This window comes from Saimiri boliviensis, chromosome 2 (genome assembly GCF_048565385.1).
Source record: "Saimiri boliviensis isolate mSaiBol1 chromosome 2, mSaiBol1.pri, whole genome shotgun sequence".
In the NCBI taxonomy this organism is placed as follows: Eukaryota; Metazoa; Chordata; class Mammalia; order Primates; family Cebidae; genus Saimiri; species Saimiri boliviensis.
This window is the reverse complement of record NC_133450.1, coordinates 11,575,406-11,580,607: the sequence shown is the minus strand read 5'-3', so window position 1 is coordinate 11,580,607 and position 5,202 is coordinate 11,575,406. Positions and strand designations below refer to the sequence as shown.

The 5,202-nt window shown below is 48.2% G+C and overlaps 1 long non-coding RNA gene across 1 annotated transcript; it reads left to right on the top strand.

The window, feature by feature from the left end:
* The first annotated feature begins 205 nt into the window (after positions 1 to 205).
* LOC141582550 (uncharacterized) lies at positions 206 to 3,694 on the top strand. Its single transcript, XR_012515412.1, has 3 exons — positions 206 to 480; positions 988 to 1,120; positions 2,347 to 3,694. It is a non-coding gene; the product is annotated as an uncharacterized LOC141582550 (long non-coding RNA).
* The last annotated feature ends 1,508 nt before the right edge of the window (positions 3,695 to 5,202 follow it).

Sequence of the window (5,202 nt, the reverse complement as noted above, 5' to 3'; positions counted from 1 at the left end):
ATTTTTCTTTAAATAAAGTTCTTAGCATTTTATTAACTTTTTTTTTTTTTTTTTTTTTTTTTTTTCAGATGGAGTCTCGTTGCTCACTGCAACCTCTGCCTCCCGGGTTCAAGTGATTCTCCTGCCTCAGCCTCCCAGGTAGCTGGGATTACAGGCACCCACCACCACACCGGGCTACTTTTCGTGTTTTTAGTAGAGACAGGGTTTCACCATGTTGGCCAGGCTGGTCTCGAGTTTCTGACCTCAGGTCATCCACCCGCCTCGGCCTCCCAAAGTGCTGGGATTACAGGCGTGAGCCACGGCGCCTGGTCATCAAATTCTTTAGTGCCTGTTTCTTGTAAAGCAAGTCGTCTTCTAACTAAGCACACTATAGCCACCAAACTCAGCAAACAGACGCTGAAGCATCACTGCCGCGTCATCTCCAGCCGCCTCATTGTTTTGCCACGTTCCCCGTGATGTTCTTTGCAGCAAAGAGTGCAGGTGAGAATCATGCTTCTCTTAGCTGTCAAGTCTCCCCCGTCGGCTTCTGTCTACAGCAGCTCCTGGGCACTTCCTTGACGTTCCGACCACGGTGCTATTGTGGGATGCCCCTCAGTTTAGGGTTCTCGGACGTTTCTCATGAGTAGATTCAGGTCCTGCGTCTGTGGTAGGAATTCTGCAGGCTGTTCTGTGATGCTGTCTCCTTGCTGCACCCCACAGCGGGAGCAGGGTTTCCATCTGTCCCATTCCTGATGACGTCCATTCTGATCACTCGATGAGGGTGGCGTCTGCCAGGCTTCTCCCTGCGACTTATTATTTCGCTTTTTTTTTTTTTTTTTTGAGACGGAGTTTCACTCTTGTTACCCAGGCTGGAGTGCAATGGCGCGATCTTGGCTCACCGTAACCTCCGCCTCTGGGTTCAGGCAGTTCTGCCTCAGCCTCCTGAGTAGCTGGGATTACAGGCACGTGCCACCACGCCCAGCTAATTTTTTGTATTTTTTTTCGTAGAGACGGGGTTTCACCATGTTGACCAGGATGTTCTCAATCTCTTGACCTCGTGATCCACCCGCCTCGGCCTCCCAAAGTGCTGGGATTACAGGCTTGAGCCACCGCACCCGGCTTATTTCACTCTTTTTGATTGGTATGTATTTTTGTGGGAGGCCCTTTGATACCATGTAACTATCCTGATTCAATGTATTGCTTTATTTATTCGTGTGACTATGGACTCATGGTTTATTTGACTCAGTGGATTATAGCCTGTTATTGACATTATGTATTTTGGTGCTACCAGTGGGAGTCCCTTTGGGGTGGTGCCTGTGCCCTTTTGACATGTCCCCATGATCCTGTGAGCACTTCCTTGCTTTCTGGCACCACATGATGCTCCACACTCATCTTGCACTTTCTCTGCCCCAGTTCTGAATCAGCCATTTCTCCAGGAAGTCCTGATCTACAAGGACTTCCAACACCTGCAAGGACTAAATTTAATCCCCAATGCAGTGGTGTTGAGAGGCGAGACCTCTGAGGGGTGATTAGGTCATGTGGGCTCTACCCTTATGAATGGATGAACGCTACTGTCATGGGAGTGGGCTCATTAGCATGGGAGCAGGTTCCTCATGCAACAAGCAGTGACATTGGAAAGTCACTGCTCCCAGGTCCTCTCGGTGGTTAGAGCTGTGAAATATACATTTATTTCACACCTACGTTTATTTCCCTCTATCTCTATCATCTATCTATCTATCTATCTCTATCTAACCATGAGTTAAACTCAACACTTTCAATTCCAATTGACACCACAGTTCAATCCAGCCATCTCCCTTTCCATATTTGTAACTCCCCTTTTCTGATCGTGAGGACCTCAGCTCCTGTTAATCTTTAGTATCTTTACTTTAAAAATCAATCCTCCTATATATAATCAATTTCCCATCTCTACCACCTCCTCCTCCCTCTGAGGATGCCCTCCTTGCCCCACTCAGGCTTTGGCACTCCCCGATGGGTCACTACCGCCTGTTCCCTCTGCAGGGATGCTGTCTTCACCTGCTCACCCCTCCAAGCAGGTTACCCCTCCCTTATGGTCTTCAGCATGCTGTGGGGGCTGCCAGTCCCCACGTGGGCACTCTCCTCACATTGCACAGGCTTCCACTACTGTCTCCAGGCGCTATGGTTTGCATGTGTCCTCCAAATTTCAGGTGTTGGAAATTTAATCCCCAATGCAGTAGTGTTGAGAGGTGAGACCTTTGAGAGGTGATTAGGCCATGTGGGCTCTACCCTTATGAATGGATGAACGCTGCTGTCATGGGAGTGGGCTCATTAGCATGGGAGCAGGTTCCTCATGCAAGGATGAGTTCAGCCTCATTCCCTTTCATGCAGGAGCACTCTCTTTCCCATGTGATGCCCTGTGTCACATTGTGACGCAGCCAGAAGGCCCTCACCAGATGTGGCACCGTGATCTTGGACCTCCCAGCCTCTAGGACCACGAGTCAAATGCCTTTCTGTTCATTACAAATTACACAGTCTCGGATATTCTGTTACAGCGGCATGAAATGGACCAAGACAGGTAATTGGCACCAGGAAGTGGGGCTGTTGCTATAACAGATAAGTGAATATGTGGATACTTTCACTCCAGCTTTGAAACTGGATAATGGGTAGAGGCTGGAAGAATTTGGAGAAGCAGCTAGAAAAGCCCAGATTGCCATGAATAGAGCATTAAGGGTGATTTTGGTGAGGGCTCAGAAGAAGACATGTAAAGGAACATCTTAGAGATGACTGAAGTGGTTGTGATCAGAACATTTGTAGAAATAGGCATCGTAAAGGTCATGCTGATGAGGTCTCAGATGGAACTGAGGAACGAGGTGTTAGGAACTGCAGCGAGGCCATCCTTGTGGTACGGTCCTTGCCTTGGGCCTTTGTGGAAGGCAGAACTTGAGTGTGATGATCTAGGATATCCTGCAGAAGAAGGATATCCTGCAAAGTGTTCAAGGTGGTGAATGGCTTCTTTTGGCTGCTTATGGTAAGAGAGAAATTATTTGAAGACCTAATTTATAATTAAAAGAGAAGCAGAATGGAAAGATGTGGAACACCCTCAGCCTGGCCATGTAAGGAAGAGAAAAAATGTTTGTGAGGGAATGCTAAGAACGTGGCTAAGCAACTGTTCCCTAAAGAGATTAATGTGGAAAGAGGGAAGTCAGGTTCTATTCATCAAGACAACGGGAGAGTGACTCTGAAAGCATTTCTGAGATCTTCAAGGAAAGCTCAGTCCTAGAAGGCAAAGGATCCAGAGAGGTGCCTGCGGGACCTCTGTGCTTGCTGCCCAGGGCTGTCTCCGGACTCTGCTCCTTGTATTCTGGTGCAGTGCCCCTTGGCTGCCCCAGCAATGACAACTAGGCCCAGTGGCAGCTTATGCTGCCTCTCTGAAGGGTACAGTAAGCCGTGGATGCAACCATCATGCTGACTCTGCAGATGTAGGGAGTGCTTGAGCTGTGGGGCCCTGGCGGCCTCCATCTAGATTTCAGAAGAAGTCATGTGATAGCCCGAGGGCTCAGACAGAAACCTGCCTCGGCGGCAGAGCTGCCACAGAAAGTCCCACTAGTGCAGTGCCTACTGGAGCATGAGGGTGGAGCCACTCCTGAGACCCAGAATGGTAGAGCTACCAGTGTGTAGCACGTTCCCAGCAGGGCTGCAGGCAAGAGACTCCACTCCAAAGAGCCGCGTCGTAGGCTGAGCCCAGCAGGACGTAAGAGTGGGGCTGCTAGGGCCGGGCGCGGTAGCTCAAGCCTGTAATCCCAGCACTTTGGGAGGCTGAGGCGGGTGGATCATGAGGTCAAGAGATCGAGACCATCCTGGTCAACATGGTGAAACCCCATCTCTACTAAAAATACAAAAATTAGCTGGGCATGGTGGCGCGTGCCTGTAATCCCAGCTACTCAGGAGGCTGAGGCAGGAGAATTGCCTGAACCCAGGAGGCGGAGGTTGCGGTGAGCCGAGATCGCGCCATTGCACTCCAGCCGGGGTAACAAGAGCGAAACTCCGTCTCAAAAAAAAAAAAAGAAAAGAAAAGAAAAAGAAAAGAATGGGGCTGCCCAAGGCCTTGGGGGCCTAGCACCACTCCGGTATGCTCAGAAGGTGGGACATGGAGTCAAAGATTATTTTCCACTTTCAGATTTAGCATTCACCCTGGTGGGTTGTGGACTTACTCGGAGCCAGTTGCCTCTCTTTCCTTGCCTATTTCTCACTTTTGGGATGGGAAGGTCTATCCTGTGTCTGTCCTACCATCGTATTTTGGAAACATATCACTTGTCTAATTTCATTGGCTCACAGCTGGAGAAGAACTTGTTTCAGGATTCATCAAGCCTTGAGTCTCACCCATATCTGATTTAGATAAGACGCTGGACTTTGGGCACTGTTGTGAGGGAATGGATTTTATATGTGAAGACATGAATTTTGGAGGGCAGGAGCAGAATTCTATGATTTGAATGTGTCCCCCAAATTTCCAACTGTTGGAAAGTTAATCTTCAATGCAACACTGTTAAGAGGTGAGAACTTTAAGACGCGATGAGGCCGTGAGGCCTCTGTTGTCACGCATGGATTAATGTTGTTATCATGGGATTGGGTTTATTATCAAAAGAATGGTATCCTCATCAAAAAACGAGCTTAGCCCCCTTCCTTCTCTTTCTGGAGTGCTCTCTCACTCACGTGCTCCCTTTCACCATGTTGTATCGAGGCAAGAAGCCCCCTGCCAGATGTATACCCTTGATTTTAGATCTCCCAGCCTCCAGAACCATAAGTCAAATACATTTTTATTCATTACAGATTACCCAGTCTCAGGTATTCTGTTATAGCAAGAAAACATGGACTAAGACACTGGACCACCCCCGAGCCCCCCCTCGAAGAGCATGCCTGTGTTACGCTGTTCCACCTAATGGTTTTTGAACAACTGAGAGGAAGAGGGGAAGGTGAAAAGGAAGAGCTCTTTTTACAATTTTTTTCATAGGATCCTGTTCTTGTTTCATGATTATCATCTCATCTGTTAAATTAAGTGTACCCTCAAGGCATCCTCTTACGTATTTTAAGTTTGACCTACAGATTTCTCTGTACAAAGTAAACGGCAGCCTAATTGGATGTGTTAACAGACTGTAACCTACTCTTGTGCCAATCACCAAGTTTTGGCCGATCAAAGATGGCCGGCTGTTCAAACCATGTCTAAATAAGGCAAATGCCAAGCTCTAG